Consider the following 19,497-nt stretch of genomic DNA (forward strand, 5'->3'; position numbering starts at 1 on the left):
TGTTGTTTCTAATTTTAATATATTCCAAAGTTTGAGGCCTAACATTAACTTGGGAGTAAATAAAACTAATAAATCACAGGCTTGCATCACCTGTAGGTTTGATTCTGCTTCCCATGCACAGAACTGACTCTCCAGGACATTCACAGAACTCTCTGTACTAAAGCAAAGGAGTCGGGATCTCCTACAAAGCCCCTAGTCCTGAACAGTGGAGACCAGGACCACAACATCAGTACCGGTAGGCAACCGAGAGCTGAGCACTGGACTGAATTTGAGAGATGTGGTGAGACAGAGTCAGGGCCGGGGGTCCAGACCCCAGCAGGAAGACACAGGTTCAGCGTGTCAGAGGGGGCATGTCACAGGATTCGTGAAAACTCCACACACAACAAAAGCACCAAGGGGCCTAATGGGTTCTTTGGACCAGTATGGTAAGCACATGGTACAGGCCACAAAGAATGGCAGGAGCCCACCAAACTGATCATCACATGGCGAGGGTTAAGAGATTAGCGGTCTCTTTGGTACTTGAATGGCATCACCATAATTAAATACTGTTTTCCTAGCGACTGTCTTTCCTCCCGTCAGTCGCGCAGACAGAGCTACAGATGGGGACTGGTTAAGACTGGGGAAGTGGAGATAGTTGTTCTGATCTAATACAGTTCCCTTACCTACAGGTTTTATTTCACTCGAGGTTCTCCATGTAAGTCTCCACGCCAACAGTGGCCAGCTAGGACATGAGTTATTTCCATAACACTGTAGTCCAGGATGATGCTTAGTCCTTTCTTCCCTCCAGCAACGTCACCTAACTGAAATGCCCCAATTTAGAAGCATTTCCATGTTTGAAAAGGATGAGGGATCCAAACCATATGCTCTGCAACTTGTCGAGGGAATTAAGTATAAAGGCAGTATCGATATTATACAATTAAAACGAGAGCTCTTAACATACTCAATTTCCCCTGACCTGACTTTCCTCAGTCATTATGGACAAAGAGTATGAATTCATAATTTCCAAGTAGACCAGGTCTTTTAATATATTCTAGGAGGAGCTAAGACACCCTCTCATGTGCGTGGGCACACACACACACACATTTGAGCACACGTGTTTCTTTATCAAGGGCAAAAATAATAATGAATGTAAAGATAAGGGCTCATTCCAGGTTGTTGAAAATGTAGACTCAGTAGCATATTTTAAGTGGATAAATCGTACATTTTCATAACACTCATAATAGAAGGGGAAAAGGCAGGGGGAAGAAAGGGAGAAGAATGGGGAGAGGGAAAGGGGGAAAGAAGGAAGTGATGGGGAGGGAGAGAAGGAAATGGCAAAGCTTGTCTCGACCTTTCCATGTTATTTACTATGTAAGACATCGTATGTTTCCCCTTATAAACTTGCAGAAGGCATCTATTTGGAGGTGTTTGGAGTTGTTGTGTTTTTAAAATTTTAACAATCATAGCTCCAGAGCTTAATCACTTGTGTGTGTTAGAAAAGCAGATGGTTCCTGTGGGCGTCTGTTTACAAGATCTTTGCATAAGGATTTGAGCTTCTTTTCAGACCGAAGCTGTGTATTTTCACTCAGAAAAGAGGCAACAAAGAATAACGAAAAGAAAAACGTCCTAGATTTTGCGGGTCCCTGGCTCCCTGCCTTCCCACTGCCACTGTGTCCCGGGCTTTTACAGGGAAGGATGGGAGAAGAACAGAATTGCCTAAAGTACTCTGGGCTCCTTGTCATACTTCGGGGCAATCTAGGTGGCTCTCAGGGGCTCAGCCTCAGCAGCAGCTGAAGCAGAGGCCACAGAGGAATGCTGGTCACCAGCAGACTGTTTCATTCAGGTATGCTTCTCATCCAGCCCAGGCCTGCATGCCCTGGGACAGCAGTCCATGGAGGGCCAGGTCCTCCTACATCAATTAGCAGCACAGCCGATGCCCACAGGCCAGTCGGATGGAGGCAGTTCCTTGTTGGAGCTTTTCTGCTCACAGGTGTGTCTAGGTTTGCATCTGACAAAACCTATGTCACTGTCTGTCCTTCTGTGTCACTGGGATTTGTTCTCCTCTTGCCACCGCCCAATAAATTCTGAAGATTAAGATATTTTAGTGACATATGCAAAGAAATCCCATGGGATTGTCAACTGCCAGTCAACTCTACACCACATTCAATAGCAAACAGAAAGAAGACACCAGGCAATGGGAATACATTTGGTCACTGAAAAGATGGCTCAGAGGTTAAGAGCGCTGGTTGTTCTTCCAGAGGACCCGGGTTCAATTCCCAGCAGCTGTGTGGCAGCTCGCAACTGTCTATAGGTCCATTTCCTGGGGATCCAGCATCCTTACACAGGCATATGTACAGGAAAACCCCAATGCACATTAAATAAAAAGAAAAAGGAAAGAAAATACACTTGGCTACACATGATGTATTTGGCTGTACTTTGTCCATTCCAGAGGAAGTAAATGTTTTCCCCCAAACTGATGAAACCTGACAGTGTTTTTAAGGTGAAAATATATGATGATTACTCTAGCATCAGCCCCTTGCACCCTGGGTTTTACAACTGTGAATCCAACCCATCTTGTACCAAAAGCACGCAGAAAAAAACTGTCCTGACATGCGCAGACTTCCTGCCATTTTCTCTAACAGGACACACTACTCCTGCCATATCCATGCCATATTTGACATGTAAGCACCCTATTGACAATAGCATGCCACTTTATAAAGCATCTGAGGATCTTGGGATATGGGTGTCCGTAGGGCTCTCAATCTCCACAAATATCAAGGGACAAATAGAGTCACCCAGAGGACAGCACAGTGTCTGGCGTGAAGCTGGTCCCCAACTACTGCATGCTAGATAAAGGAGGGACTGGCCCAGCAGATAGGACTGTTGGCTTCCTATGCTAATGACCTAGGACCTCAGCTGAATGTGTCATCAGTCTTTACGGTATCACATTAGGGACACCTACATAAATTAACATACTCATGATTGATGTGTCGCTTTGCCTGTGATTTCTAACGGAAAATTTAAGAAAGCCTTTTCATTGTTTATGGCCTTTAATAAAGGAGAGTGTGTCTGCTGAAATTCAGACAGTCTTGAAATACTGTCTTGATTTTCAACAAAAGAAATTAAGTTTACTTGTATAGGGTAACACCAACCACCATGCAGGAATCAATCCTCAAATAAAAGTGCTAGATGAAGCCATAAATAACAACAAACTTTCCACCAACGTGAAGCCACGGCTTGAACACGGAAGATGAAACGTGTGCTTGACTTCCTGTCCCCCCATTATCCCGGGCAGTAATTGTTATTTGCAACATGAACTATTTTACACAATTATTGAAGATATTCATCATGTTACATAAATTAGACACGAGCATAGCCAAGAAAAGTGCAACCAATGCCTACAAGATGAGTAAGGCTAAAATCAGGGGAGGATGTGAACAGCTTCTGACTTCAGGAAGTAGAAACATTTCCCACGTGTTCCTGTTATTCACTTCGATTTTGCACTTGTCTCTTGTAACAAGATTTTTAACGTATAGAATCTTTATTTCTCTCACATAAGTATTTCTTAGATATTTGTTGGTTTTTATTTTATGTGTCTGGGTGGCTTGCCTTGATGTATGGCTGTACACCAAATTCATGCACTGTTCATAGGCACCAGAAGATGGCACAGGATCCCATGGAACTGGACTTACAGAGAGTGGTGAGCCTCCATGTGGATGCTGAGAATGGAACCCAAGTTCTCAGGAAGAACAGCCTGTGCCCTTAACTGCCGAGCCATCTCTCCAGCCTCTTATATATGTCTTTCTAATGTATGGAATCGTCACATGATGAAAGATCAGAAACAGACTTTCTCAGAACACTGACCATAGAATAAAGTTTAAAGTCAGTGGTGACGGGAAAGGAAACTGTTTAAAACAGAGTTATGAATCCCTCCTATTGGACCCCTTGAATGGACCCCGTGCCTGGGCCTGTGCATACGGAGCACTTCCCGTGCTGCAGATCAGAGGCATCCCGTACAAGTCATTCGGGGACTTAGATAATACAGCAAGTGTCAATACTGACGCTCCTATTTAAAGCCCGGTACCTACACTTTGAACAATACCAGCAATGCTAGACTTAGGTAACCCTCCCGGTATTAACACCTGCCTGCAGACATACAGCTCTGAGCATAGTTTACAGCCTGGAACATAAACACAAATCTGGAGATTCGAATAAATCACCTTCCTGACTGCTTAAAAACATACAGAACACACAGCCAAAATGGGCTTTATGCATTGCACAATGGAGCAGAAGGCAGTGGTATATATTTAAATTTTCCATTTTTAAGCTGTCACTCAAAAACTTTTCCTACTTTTTTTTTTTTTAGCTTATTGATCTTACTGGCTTGTGATGAGTCTTCAGCTGCTTGGTCGGCTGCTTTTAGCTCTGCTTCTTATTAAGGGAGCTAAATCGGGAATCACAAAATGCTACTAATTTGGCAGCTTTCGATAGCAATGAAAGCTAAAAACAGCACCAAGATAGTATAACCCTCATGTTTTATTGCCCCAGAATCCCGGATTTAACTACTATGCAGGATAATAATGGGTGAAACTATGTAGATATGACAAAATAAAAGCCTGTATTAAGTATGTCAGATCAACTGTTACTAAAGTCTGATGAACCCTTTGCACAGGAATACACATATGCATATATACACTCATATATACATGCATACACATGCATATATGTGCATTCCTATACACACATGCCATCTATAAATCAATCCATATATACGTGCATTTACACATTTGTATACACGTACACGCATGTGCACACATGCATACACACATGCATTGTGTGTGGATAGTACACACATGCATATATAAGTGCACACACATTATATATACACAGATATATGTGCACACACACGTGTATTTATGTGTACACACATAGGCATATATGTGTTCACATAATGCATATATATGCATAATACATACATGTACATACACACATGCATACGTGCGTATAGGTACCTACATATACATATGTACATGTGTATGTATAATATGCACAGATATATGTGCACACATAGGCATGTGTTCACATAATGTATATATACATGCATAGACACATATACATACATACTCACATGAGCACTTATGCACAGATAGTGCTCTGTCCTTTATATCCCCTTTAATTTGCAAAGAAACATCCATTCTTAATTTCTTTTTTCATTTTTAACTTTCTTTATTACTCTATTATTTATTTTAGATGGGAGTAGATATCCTGCCATGCGTGTGGAGGGCAGAGGACAACTTCCACTTCTCTCCTTCTACCGTGTAGGTGGGTCCTGGCTCAGACTCCAGTGGCCAGGCCGCCTTGGTCGGGACTGTCCTCAGCTGGATGTTTTGTCTCCTCTTCATCTTAATTACAGCACTGCATCAAAACAAGACTAGCGTAGCATCTACGTCACGGGCCAACCCTGACCAATCAATGTGTAGAACTACAATTCCAACACCCACGTGGGGCTTGGAAAATTACATATCATAGCCATACAGTTTCCTGATACAGACGTTCTCAGATCCGTGTCCATTTTCAGATGAGACTCACGCTTCAGAAAAGTGGGTCTGCTTCGCCCTTTGGTCCTGGCCTCCATGATCAAGGTGCGGTGAAGTACAATATTGTACCCCATCCCCCCGAGCCAACTGTGCATAGTCTACAAAGAGATATGTGGCAAAGCCACCTCCCTGCAGGTAGGACCATCATAAATGTCCCATGATAAAGGAGGACAGTGCTCACAGTCTGTGACACCAGGGCAGGCCCCTCACCTAGGGCAAAGCACTAGGTTTGTTCTTAATCCTCACATGGCCCTCTCCGGGGCTCGCATCAGCAGGGATGGTGAAAGCCACTTCTAGATGGCCATGAAATGTATCCCCAGCAGTAGTGGCAGCAGCAGCAGCTGGCATTCTGTTAGTATCATTGTATCCCCTTAAGAAGCTCCCGGAGGAGCAAAGTCTGTTGAAAGTAACACAAACAAAAAAATCTGCTTCTTTCTCTCTTTGATGATGTACTTATTTTTATTTTATGTGCATGTGTGAGGGCCTGTATGTATGTATGTATGTATGTGTGTGCATCATACCATGCCTGGTGCCTGTGGAGTCCAGAAGACGGTGTTGCATCCGTGGCACTGTAATCACAGGCTGTAGGCAGCTGTGGACTACCATGTAGATGCTGGCAAGCAACACGAGGCCTTCTACACAGCCAGGGCTTCTGAACACCGAACCGAACCAAACCGTCTCCCGGACCCATTTTCTCCTTATCTGAAATCACTGGCCTGTGGGCATTTCTTATTTCTTTGAAGGCTCCTGTTGTTGATAATTTTAAGCCTCCTGCATCATGTCAAAGGGAACCTCAGGATCTCCCTCTCTGCCTCCATAGCAGTGGAAGGCCACAAACAGCCACAGAGCAGGATATTTTCTAGAGAGCTAGCTTTTCCAGTCCAGACCTCTCATCTTCAGTAAGGCCCCCTGCTACTTCACATGCTACCTCATGGCGCTCCCATTGGCTGCTTCCGTGTACCTACAATTTGCATATGCATATACACGGGAAGCAGGGACCCTCAAGGAAAGAAGACCCAATTCCATTACTCCCCACCAGGATGGTGATGAATTGGCCTCTCAGAGCTTTTCTGACAGATAGTGGGGATCGGCTAGCTCCTGTGGCCAGAGGATGTCCTAGCTCCCCTTGCAGAAAGGTATTCAGCGCACGTAGTAATTATCCATCCATCTCGTTCACACTAAAGGCATGGCAATGCAATTTTAGCCTTATAATCAAGACCATATGACAAAAACCAAGGCCATTAGGGACCAATTTCGAGCATTCTCTGCAAGACCATGATTTTCCAACTGCACTTACATATGCTGAGCAGTTGCCGCTGCATGGCTGCAGCTGCTGCCATTTACGTCCCTCCCAGCCACCGCCCCCCCCGCCCCGTTTTCCAAAGCCTTTCTTAGGAATGCAATAGTGTGAAGTTTAAAGCCTTGCTATTTTTTTTTCTGTCACCCTTCCATTAAATTTTTTTTCCACTTCCCAAAGCCTGGTAGGAAAATGCTTCGGGTAAAATTCTACTTTCTTCTTCCCCGGCCCCTCTACCTGGACACAAACCTCCCTCTCAACCCAGTTGGCTTCACTTTGAACTAAAGCGCAGTCCTTCAGACCGTAATTATTCCGGTGCCTTTTTGACACCGCCACTTCAGGTTCAGTGACATAACACTGTTATCTCGGAAAGGACGTGATGTCATCGTAAATCACAGAGCTGTGCAGGCTGCACAGCACTTACCAGACAGGAAGGATGTAAATAGACCTTAAAATCGTGTAAAAGTTAGCTCAAATATCCTCACATATTATTTTGAAACACCCAGCACATTTTGAGGGTGGAGAGATGACTCAGCAGTTAAGAATACTTGCTGCTCCTCCAGAGGGCCCGAGTTCAGTTTTAGCGCTCACACCAGGCAAGTCGCACAGCTGCAGGGGATCCAATGTCTTCTTCATGCATCTGAAGGCACATGCACACATGTGGCAAACACACACACACACACAAGGTTCACTATCATTTATTCATTTGGAAGATAGTGAAAATTATCAGATAGCCAGATGCTATGCTGTACAAGCATTCCTTTAGATTTTCTATGGACCCCATTCTCCTTTCAATTTCTCAGTTTAGAGAAAGGGAGGGTGGGGAAAGGGGGAAATAAAGAGAGAGAGAGAGAGAGAGAGAGAGAGAGAGAGAGAGAGAGAACTATTATCCCTTGCTATCAGGATATCAGCTCATCATCACCTCATTTTGTTAGTTTATTGCATCAGGACACCTTACTTCACCATGTTTTAAATGAGACAAGGGCTGATGGGATGCCTCATCAAGTAAGTCCCTCATGGTACAAGTCCGATGACCTGAGATCCACCCCTACAACCCAAGAGATGAAACTCGAGAGCTTACTCCCAAGGGCCATCCTCTGACTCCAACACACGTGCTGTGGTAGAAACGCCCACCGCCATACCCACAGCCAATAAAAAATAAACGAATACAAATCTTTACAAACATCTGAGGGAAATAAACTACACTATTTTCACCTGTGTTTTAACTGCAAAACTCCATATATTTTTTTTTAATGCTTCCGTAATTTCATGGCACAATGAAATGGATTTGAAACTACAATGTAGCCCCATTCCACCGGAAACACATTCACACATTCTTAGTGACCGTTCTCCAGAATGCTCTGTGATGATTCCCAACTATATATGAACTAGAGCTAGCAGAGTCAAGTTTGCTCAGCTTCACTGTACACCCTAGACATAGCCCCTTTACTCACGGTTCTTTTTTTAAAAGATTTATTCATTTTGACTCTGTGTATGAGTGTTTTGTCTGCATGTATTTATGAGGCCAAAAGAGGGCATCAGAGCCCCTGAAATTGGAGTTACAGATTGTTCTGAGCTTCCATACAGGTCCTGAGAATGGAACCTAGGTCTTTTGCAGGATCAGCAAGTGCTTTTAATCCCTGAGCCATTTCTTAGGTCCTATTCCAACTCTTGATACCTAATTTAAGGTGATGAAATCTGACCCTTTCAAGAGAAACAAAAGCAGATTGAACTGTGTTCTTTTCAATAGATAACACCCAAAAGTTCCTCCTGACTGAATCTGAGCATGTGTAAACAAAAGGATCGTATATAAAATTTGTCAAAGATCACGAACCATACTCTAGCGATGCCATGAAGCTCTAAAGGTATAGAAAACACATGCCTTGGATCATCAAGGCTGTTGTGTACACATGACTATGACCTCTGTGAGTCTGCTTCAGCATGTGGGAATGGGGGATTCATTCGATTCTACGCCCATAGCACCTGGAGCTAGATTCAACTGAACTTGGAGTCTCTCCAGAAGTCTTCAGAAATGATTGGCTATGACGCTATGTTGAAAGTGAAGTCACCACACATTATGGTCTGCAAGTGAAATGTTCTCCACAGGCTCAGATGCCTTGAACCCTTGATCCCCACTTGTTGGGACCCTTTGAGAAGACTGTAAACCTCCAGAAGGCAGAGCCTTGCTGGAAGAAGTGGTCCCCTGGGGGTGGGCCTTGAGGCTCATCTTAACTTCCTGTTCATCTCGTGCTTCCTGAGTGGTTGGGGCACAACCAGCAGCCTCTCACTTCAGCTGCCATGCCTTCCTAGCCGTGATGAACTGCATCCTCTAGAACATTAGCCAAAACAGGCCACCCTTCCTTACCTCTGTTATTCATTGACTACTCAGTCACAGTCTCAAGAAAATCAGCTTCAAGAGAGTCGTGGATAACAGGAAAATGGCCAAGTCTTCCATGAGACATCATAAAACTGCACCCTGGGAGAGGCTGGGACAATGCCTTTGTCACAGGCTTTCAGTCAAGGAACAATTTTAAAAAAATAAACAAAACCTTAGAATTCTGTAAGTCTTGAAATAATAAATATATATAATTATCTATACACACAAATATATATTATTCCTGTGGGTGACATTTATATGCAGGCTACAGAAACACCAGATCACTATGATCAAAACTTCTGGAAAAAGAACAAATGAGGTTGTAGGTGTGAGAAGTTTTGTCAAGGCTCAGATGTTTCCTTGCTGCACTGGGTCTCCTACCTTCTGTGTTCACTGTGTTCATCTTCATTATGCTGTAAGCATTAAAAAGCTAAACCCACAGACCTTCCCTTCCATGTTTCAATTCTCTCTGCCTACCCAGTCACAGCTACTCTTTGTAAATACCTAACAACTTTCAAAACTTTGACTCTAGCTGATATATTTTCGATGAGTTCAGAACTCATCCATGTCCTTCTGAGAATACTCATTTGTATAACCAAAATAAACCTCAAATATTTATAAAAATGACTCTAGTTTACATCCTTTAATCAAATCTACCCCTCTTCTTGATAGTTTCCATCATCTGGTAGCTTGGTTAAAAAACTTCAGAGATATTATCCACTTTTCTGCTAACATCTCTCCCACAATTCAGGCATCTCTAAATAGATGTCTAGGTCTCATCTATTTATCCTGACCACCCTGGGTTCACACCACCATCATTCCTCCCTAGGCCACTATACATCATCTTTGTTTCCAAGTTTGCCTCTCCTACCTTTCGCTTTTGAAAATGAAAATATTTAGTTACTAGTAAATTTAGTAATCACTGCTTACAAGAGACTGTGTCAATTTTAAAATTTAAAATTTAGGGCTCAGGGTACTGACCTTCAGTCAGCTGGTCCCAGTGTAGTGTCTTCCAGGAAGTTCTTCGTTGGGGGCAATTGAAAGATGAATAGGAGGAAAATGTGCCTGGGAGAACTCATTTGCACCCTGAACGCAGCTAAGGTGCCAGCAGACACCCAGGTGGTTTGTGCGCTTCCCCCCCCCACACACACACAAATATATTGACTTCTCCAGGCAGAAGCTAGATCCCAAGATTGCTGCAGCTGTGCAGAACTGCTGCAAAGTGACCAATGGGGCCTTCACTGGGGAGATCAGCCCTGGCATGATCAAAGACTTAGGAGCCGCATGGGGAGTGCTGGGGCACTCGGAGAGAAGGCACGTCTTCGGGGAGTCGGATGAGCTGACTGGACAGAAAGTAGCCTATGCCCTAGCTGAGGGGCTTGGAGTGATTGGCTGTATTGGGGAGAAGTTAAATGAAAGGGAAGCTGGCATCACCAAGAAGGTTGTTTTCGAGCAAACCAAGGTCATCACAGATAATGTGAAGGACTGGCCTATGAACCTGTATGGACCATTGGTACTGGCAAGACTGCAACACCTCAACAGGCCCAGGAAGTGCATGAGAAGCACAGGGGATGGCTGAAAGCCAATGTCTCTGATGCGGTGGCTCAGAGCACCCAAATCTTTTATGGAGGTTCTGTGACTGGAGCAACCTGCAAAGAGCTGGCACCTGATGTGCACAGCTTCCTCGTGGGTGGGGCTTCCCTCAAGCCTGAATTTGTGGACATCATCAATGCCAAACTATAAGCACCGTCCATGTCCCCTGTCCTCTGCCAGGCCACGACTATGAACAGCTCCCATCAGTCACATGTTTCTGATGTCATCTGCCCCATCTTGTGTCCTAATCCACACTGTACCTGCCTGAACCTTTTATACCTCCCTGTAATGGTTGGGACCAGGCCAATCCCTATACCACCTCACACAATGGTTAGAATGAAATATGTCGCCTGCTTCACCAAGGTGACTTCCTGGCTGGGGGAGGAGGACGGAACAAGTGGAACTGATTCTGCCCCTTCAGGCAAGGCAGGAAAGTGAAATCACCTTTCCTTCTCTTCTCAGTGTACACTAAAGTCAAGATCCTCTTGCCCTAAGAGGCCGGATGTTCCCCTCTCCCACAGTGTGAACCATCTTACATGTAAGGGAAATAAAACCTGACCCTAAAAAAAATAAATAAAAATAAAAAATTTAGGGCTCAGAAGGCAGCTTAGTCAGTAAGCTGCCTGTCATGCCAACAAGAAGACTTGGGTTCAGATTTGCAAACCAACATAAACGTGGTGAGGCCATAACCACCCCACCAGGGAGGCTGAGACAGACACCTTCCCTGGGATTTCTGGCAGGCCAGCCTACTCAAATCACCAATTCTGGGTTCAGTGGGAAATCCTGTATCAATTGAGGGAGACAACCAGCACTGACTTCTGGCTGCCACAAACGTGTGCACCCACACAAATCCACATACACACGCACATACCACACACATGCACATATACAAATAAGGTGTGAAATTTGATAGTTTTTTTTTTTTACAAATTCAAAATTCTTTTTTCAAGACAGGATTTCTCTGTGTAACAGCTCTGGTTGTCCCGAAACTTGCTTTGTAAACAGGCTGGCCTCGAACTCACAGAGATTCACCTGCCTCCGCCTCCCGAGTGCTGGGAATAAAGGTGTGCACCACCACTGCCCGGCTACAAATTTATAATTCTTAAAACCACCGCAGTCAAGTAGAGGAATTATTACCACTCTAGAACAATGGTTGTCAACATGTGGATCGTAACCTCTGTGGGGGTCCAGTGATCCTTTCATAGGGTCAGAGGACGCAGATGTTTATATTACAATTTATAACACTAACAAAATTATAGTTATGAAGTAGCAACAAAAATAATGTTATGGTTGGGGTCCCCACCACATGAGGAAGTGCATTAAAGGGTTGCAGCATTAGAAAGGTTGAGAACCGCTGCTCTAGAAGTTCCCTTATGACATGGTCTAGTGATCTCAGACAGAGGAAAATCGGGTGTGGTTTCAATTACCAAAGCTTATTTTGTCATATTCTAGGAATTTACAAGAGTGAGAATATAGTGGGTTTTGTTTCTTGTTTGATTGTTGCTGTTGTTCTTGTTTTGATGGGATGGAGGTAATATCTGGTTTCCTTTTCCATAACATAAAACATTTATGGTACTCATCAATGCCAATGAATGTCTTAGAACATTCTACTGCATTTCACTGTATCAGCAGCCATAATTTACTCAGTAGTTGCTAATGAGAATTTAAGATTATTGCATAGTTTTACTGATATCAATAAATAGGCTATGGACGCTTCGTTCACTTTTTCATGGACTGTTGTGGGCAAATATAAAAGAGTAGAATTGTCAGGTAACAGAATAGGAATTTTGACTTAATATAAACTACCTGTTTTTCAAATATTTGTGTGAACACACAGAGAGAGACTTAAGCAAAGATCATGTTCCATTATTATACATTCGATTACCATCAGCAGATATTTCATTGTTAATGTTTCTTTCATTTTAGTATTTTTGTTAGTATGAAATGCTTCCTTACTGTACTTTAATTCCCTTCTCCTTGATACTTATGATGCTGACCTGATTCCTATGCTTGTTAGTCACGTCTCTCTCCCGTTGTAATATGCCTGCTCAATCCACTTTTAAAGAATATGCCAAACAGTATCATCCCTCTGCTGGAGGCAGTCCAGCAACATTCTTCCAGCGAAGGTCCTAATCCTGACATGTCCGCTAGAGCACAACACAATCTTCCAGACACTCGGTCCTGAGAGTTCACTCTTACAGGACTGCTAGGCTATTGATGTCCACAGCAGCTCATCAGCAACCTGGAGAGCTTCCTGTCCCAGACACTGTAGCTTCTTGTCTACAGTCTCACTTTTCTTTGGCCTTTCTAGAATATTCTACATGAACTAGAGACCACATCCTCAGTTTTCTCTATACCCAATTTCAATTTTATCACCTCCATAGAAGCATTAAGATGAAACTAAAACTTATTTTGGCCCCGTCTCCATTTTTTATTCCCATTTCCTTCTCCTCTTCCTTTCCTTTCTCTTCCTACACCAAAATCCAAACAATGAGAACAAGAATGTTCCCAGTCCACTCTACAGCCTTCCTGTCTATTCCTGGCTAACTGCTCTTAACAAAACTTTAACCCTCTGAAGTATTTAGGAGAGTATAAACCTGGAATATTTATCAATCTAAATGAACAAACAATTATTTATCAATTCTAATCTGTGAATATGCCTGCTTAAATTATAATCTTAAATTTGTTTCTTCCAAGAAGTCATTTTTAAAAAAAAATCCACGAGATTTAAAAATAGTTTTAATATACTTTTTTTTCCCTAGTTTCATCTTTATTACTATAATGAAATATTCTAAAAGCAACATTGTGGCGGGGAGGATTTATCTGGCTAAGCTTACATCACAGCCCTTCCTTATTTGGCTTATGATTACATTACAGCCCATTGTTAAGGGAAGCCAGGGCAAGAACTTGAGTGAGAACTCAAAGGCAAGTGATTGCTCTTGCACCCAGCATCGCCTCTGCCCGGGAACTCTGTTCACATGCAAGAGAGGATAGCATGAAGTATGGAGGCTGCTGCCTCTGAAAATCTCATACTCAGTTTTCTGACCCCCCAGGACCCCTTATCTCGGGATGGTGTCACCCACAATTTGCTGGGCTCTCCCTTATCAACGAACAGACAAGACGGTCTCTCCCTTACATGTTCACAGACCAGTCTAGACAACTCCTCTCTCAGATGACAATAGCCTATGTCAAAGTGTTACTCAAAGCTAACTAGGACACATGTGTGTGACTTCCAAGAACAAAATTACATATTGCATCCACACATGGGCCATTGGGGTTGAGACGTAAACTATCCCCCGTAGGCTTATGGCTGTGAACTGGTCCGCAGTTGGTGGCACGATAGACCTTTTAAGGATGTAGAACCTTTCTGGGGGATTATGGGTCACAGGAGACCAGTCTGAGCGTGTATAGTGTGGCTCTCCTTCCAGTAGTCAGCTCTCTGCTTCCTGAGTACAGACACCGAGTAGCCAGCTCCATCACAGTGCTGACGTCACGCCATGACAGATTGTATCACGCCTTCCACTCATGACAGACTGCATCTCTTCCCAGTCTCAGACAGAAGAAACCCTTCTTTCTTTCGGTTTCGGGTACTTGGTCGCAGCCATGAGAAGAGTAATGACTACAAACACCTGTGCTTAGGCACAGGAGCAGACACAGGCTGAGAGGTCCTCTAAGTGGCGAGACTGTAGGACGGGCAATGTACCCTTCATGAGAGCCTGCTCCGGGGTAACCCTCACAAAATATTCCCGAGGGATAGTCTTACCCCACGGATTAGACTGAAGCGAAGAAAAATTAAGTAAGCTGTCAAATCCTTATCACTAGTCACTCCTGCACTCAGGATTTCAGGTTTACTGTATTTTATCAGTTTGCCTTAACATTACATAGTCACATGGGTGGGGTAGGAGTATACTTAAATCAGAAAGAGAACATTTAAGAAGTATTCAGTACTTAAAAGAAAAAATCCTAGGGCCTTGCATTTTCTTTTGTAAAGTTATTAAAATGCATTTGTGTGGGGAGTGTATTTTCTTTTGCCAGAGTAAAACTGAAGAGTGACTATACGTCACATAAGTATTGTAAGAAATAAAGGAATCCAAGGAGTTTTCCTGTATCTAGTTCCCAATGTAAGCAAGGCTTACTGCCCAAGTCCAAAGCCATCTGTAGGGCATCCAGACTCGTCCCCAGCCTCACTCCTTGGAAATAAATGACCCCTTTAATATGCAAGTCCTAGTCTTTGATTTCCTTAGTAGTTTTATAATGTAAATCCACTCTTAAAATAATGTGATTTTTTTTAGTGCAGGAAAGCACATTACAACTGTGAGTTGTCAACTTGGCTATATCTGAAATCAACCAAAATACAGAGCTGAGCGCACCTATGAGGGATTTTCTTGATTGGATCTTTTAAGTTAGGAGGAAGAACCCTAAACCTGGGCCACACCTTCTGAGGGCAGCCCACATGAAAGGTCACAGAGGAAGAGGCGTTCGCTCCTTGCCTGCTGGCCCTCCTCTCCTGGCAAGTGCATCTATCCCGCTGCTGAGGCAGCCCTGCACTGGTATGAGAACCTACGCTGTTGGGATTCCAGTACAGCAGGAAGAGCAGCAGCTCTCTAGGAATTTCCCAGGACTCTGACACCAGATTAGGACTGCTGAGATGTTCAGGCTCATAGCCTAAACATCTGCCGGATTCCCCTTCCCTGTCATAGAAAGCGTTGTTGGACTACTAGGACCCTAGTCTGTAAGCAACATTAATAAATCCCCTTTTGATACATGCATGCATACATACATACATAGAGTTCTGTTCCTTTAGACAACTCTAATGCTGCACTCCTCTCTGGGAATCCTGGCTTTCTCACTAGATAGCACACCTCGGAGTCACTAGTGACAATACCTTGAATTCCACAGCTCTCCTGCACTCCTCATATGAACTCATTACGTTTATTTGTTCATCGTCCTGCTGACAACAGACATAGAAATACACCATAAAGCTATTGTTTGACAGAATGCTCTTATCCACTGAGAGATTAATAGGACTAGAGACCCACAGAGGGCCCTAGCACCAAGACCACAGCAGATGGAAACTTTATATCTACAAAAGATCATCCCACAGTTCTGAGAAGACATGAACTCTTCTGTAAATGGTTCCTGGACAGCTGAATAATCTTAAAGGACCCCCTCCCAGCTCCCCACACAACAACAAATTAAGGCCTCCCGGGAAGCTGTAAAGAACACACTTCTAAACCTTGCAGACAATAATAATGAATATTGTTATGACTTTCCAGTCATCAAAAGAATATTATTCTTACAATAACTAAAAAGTAAGCCACAAAGGAAAAGGCTGAAAAATCCAATCTAAGTAAAAGGAAAAAAAAAATCATCAAAGGACACAATACAGAAAACAAAGAGGAAGCCAGGCACAGTTAGCAAACACGTAACGCATCTATTATCTCCTGTGAGGGGTCTGCTTTTAAAGCAGGGTCTTGCCTTTCCCCAGGTAGCTACAAGGGGAGTGTCTCAACCTTCCTATTTGTTTCGTTCTTTGTACCACTGGAAAAGGGGATACTAACACACTTGCCCGACTTTTGGCTGCTCTTTGTTAAAGTCCAGGTAAAATTTTATCATGCTTCAAAGAAAAGTGGCTAACCATAGGGGGCATCGTTGCAGCGTATATCACATTCTCAATTACCTGTATGACAGGCAAGACTGATACTAGTAAAACTTCATTTAAGTTTTTTAATTCCAGGGAACGAAAAGGTCACTGACACTTCAGTAATTGCTATTGAAAACCATTTGGCTAAGAGAGAAAACACACACACATGTACACACACACACACACACACACACACACACACACACACAAAATAAATCATGGCATAATCTTTACTAAGGATTACTCACTTTAAAAGAATTACCTGCTAGGGATCCAGCGATAAGATCGCTATTGCAATTATTTTGCCTAGGAAAGTTTCTGATGATTCCTAAACAGTAGCTGGATAATTTATATAATCCAGACAAACTTCCTCCAGCCCCCTTCCTCTCAACCCTAGACCGAAAGTCTAGTTTTTAAATCTTTGTTTTAATTCTCACACAAAGGAATAGAAAGAACAGTTCTGATATATAATACCAGTGGCAGGCTCCTGAGGGTGGACATTTCATTGGCGGTACTGTTTTAGGAGCTTCTGGAACCTTTGGGGAGGGAGGCGTGGCTGGAGCAAGGGAGTCTCTATGGGCTCTGGAGTTTTCTACCCCAATTTACTTCTAGTTCCCTTCTGTTTCCCAGTTGGTACCATAAGAGAATCACCTGCTGCGAACTACCACCATGGCTGAACATGCTACTGTGCCACACTGCCTCTGCCACGAGGGACGGCATCTCCTGAACTCTGAGCCAAAATAAACCTTCGCTCCGTTAAGATGTCTCTGTCCAGTATTTAGTCACACTGACACAAGAAGAACCAATCCAAGGCACACGAGGCAGCTCATTTGGTAGAGTGCTTGCTTTGCATGTACGGAGTCCTGCATTCAGTGTCCAGCACCATGCAAATCAGGCACAGTGGGACACAAGTCTTGGTGATTCCTAAGTAGATGTGACCATGGGCGTTCAGACCCTGTGTTGAACAGAAGAAATGTAAGGATCCAAGAGAGGGTAACAGGGCAGCCTTCTGGGGCAGGTGACACCAGGGAGAGACAAGCTACGAGTCATGGTAAGGGTCAGACAAGACTTCTTGTCTCTGTGTAGGTCTTTGATCTTTATCTTCTGGAATTGTGTGAAATCTGTAGCATAATCCAGGCAAAGAGCAAGGAAACTGTGGACCAAAGCTGAGACTTACACATGGAAAGATATAGGATGTCTTACCTGGAAAGACCCATCAAAGACCTTGGCCTTCTGAAGACATAGATGCTCTTCCAATCTCATCGCCCTGCTGCAAAGCTTGTGTCTAGCTTGCTCATGTCTGTCTGTGCAACACGGGCAACTCTGCCGAGATGCTCTCAGGCAATGAAGAGTTTGGACAATGGCAATATAGACTGGAGCTAAAAAGAGGGTTTGTGCAGAGTGGGAGGTGGTGGCTGACACTGAACACACCCCTGTGTCTACCTGACCCTACAGGAAGACCTGGAAGGAAAACTCATCATCCAAATTTGCTCTTCATTTTGGTCCAGATAATAGCTGTCTATATTAAAATTTCCCAATGGTTAGTATTTCTGTATTTATAAAAGGAGAAAAGATGGGGAAAGTCTCTGGCAGGGAAATAATAATAAAATGTATGCTACACAGAGGTGGTGGGAAGATATAATGGTATTTTACATATTTGATATAGAGCCTAAATTAAGCCATAGAAAAGAGGTCATGAATCTTCACAGCCTCATTATCACGCCTTCCTAAACCTCAAATACAGAAAAATACATTTCATAAACAAAGGCCCAATAGGATTTTAATAGTACAATAAATTTCAGGGACATTTGCACTAATCACATTTCATTATTATTTTTTTCTAAGAAATTCCATTTGATGGAGAATCAGATTTTGAAAGAAGGTACAAAATATCTTTGCAGAGCTAGCTTTTGATTAACCACGGAAATGTGAGCCAAATGTATTATGGACATGTCAAGTGCTATGTAACTTGAAAGACACTGGCATGGTTGGTGCCTGTCCCCCCTCGTTTATAGCTTCTCTCTGCTAAGGGTTACTATTAGCCCTAAAATCCCCAAGACATATTTTTTTTCTCTAAACAATGCAAATGACATGAGATTCAGACCTCAGTTGGAGCTGTCAACTCTGAAGGTTTTCTATGATGCTGGTTGGTTTCCCAGAGACTCTTGTTTTTCGGTCTCTATAGATGAACTTTGAACTCAGATTTTCCAGTTTTTCATTACTGCCTTGGCTGCAGAAACCCTAATTTGAATGTTATTGTCAGAATAATCCCACACTCAAAGACACATTGGCCTAGCGGGACCATCACCCAAGGCAAGAAGGGTTAGCTTAGCCAACATGACTGCTGTGTAGGAGATATCTACAGGGCCAGGAAGTGTACTTCTCTTGGGTTATATCCCACTTCTACATCTATGTGTAGAACTCCAATTCCCAGCTTCACTTACTGTAAGCCTTCCTTCCTATGGTCTGAGTCCATCCCTGCAGTGACTGACTACTCAATCAGATACACCCCTAGGCCTGAAGGGAGCCACTCTTCCAAACAACATAAATGTGTGGGGATGCACACAGCTCCCTGGAAGGCCAGCAGGCACTGCGAGAGGGACAAGATGCTGATGTCTAGGACGCTGAGCAATGGCTCTTGCTCTACAGTCTAAACCCCAAGGCTTTCTTCCAACCTGAGAGTTCTAAATTAGGAACTGACCTTCTAGATCATTGTTCTCAAAGTTCAGGAAGCTAACAAAGTTTCTGAGGGCCCTCTTACGATACAGATTCAGATCCAATCAATCTGGGGTAGAAACTGGAAGTCTGCATTTCCCAGGAACTCCAGAATGGGGGACACTGCAGTGCAGAAGTCATGACAAGAGCTCTCTTTGTCAGGGAAGGAATTTGGTGGGAGGACAAAGTACTGACAGAGACGGATCGCATCCGCTTATTCTGCTCTCAAGACTGATCCAGGCTTCTCACACACCTTAGCACTGTGTGTGTGTGTGTGTGTGTGTGTGTGTGTGTG

At 43.4% G+C, this 19,497-nt stretch overlaps 1 protein-coding gene and 1 pseudogene across 16 annotated transcripts in view; one reads left to right on the plus strand and one right to left on the minus strand.

The window, feature by feature from the left end:
* The window catches only part of Esrrg (estrogen related receptor gamma), a 613,673-nt gene that overhangs the window by 426,845 nt on the left and 167,331 nt on the right, over positions 1-19,497 (minus strand). The gene's annotated exons all lie outside the window — the stretch shown is intronic.
* Positions 10,280-11,281, plus strand: LOC125403740 (triosephosphate isomerase-like; annotated as a pseudogene).

The sequence above is a fragment of the Myodes glareolus genome, chromosome 5 (genome assembly GCF_982192425.1).
Source record: "Myodes glareolus chromosome 5, mMyoGla1.1, whole genome shotgun sequence".
Taxonomy (NCBI): domain Eukaryota; kingdom Metazoa; phylum Chordata; class Mammalia; order Rodentia; family Cricetidae; genus Myodes; species Myodes glareolus.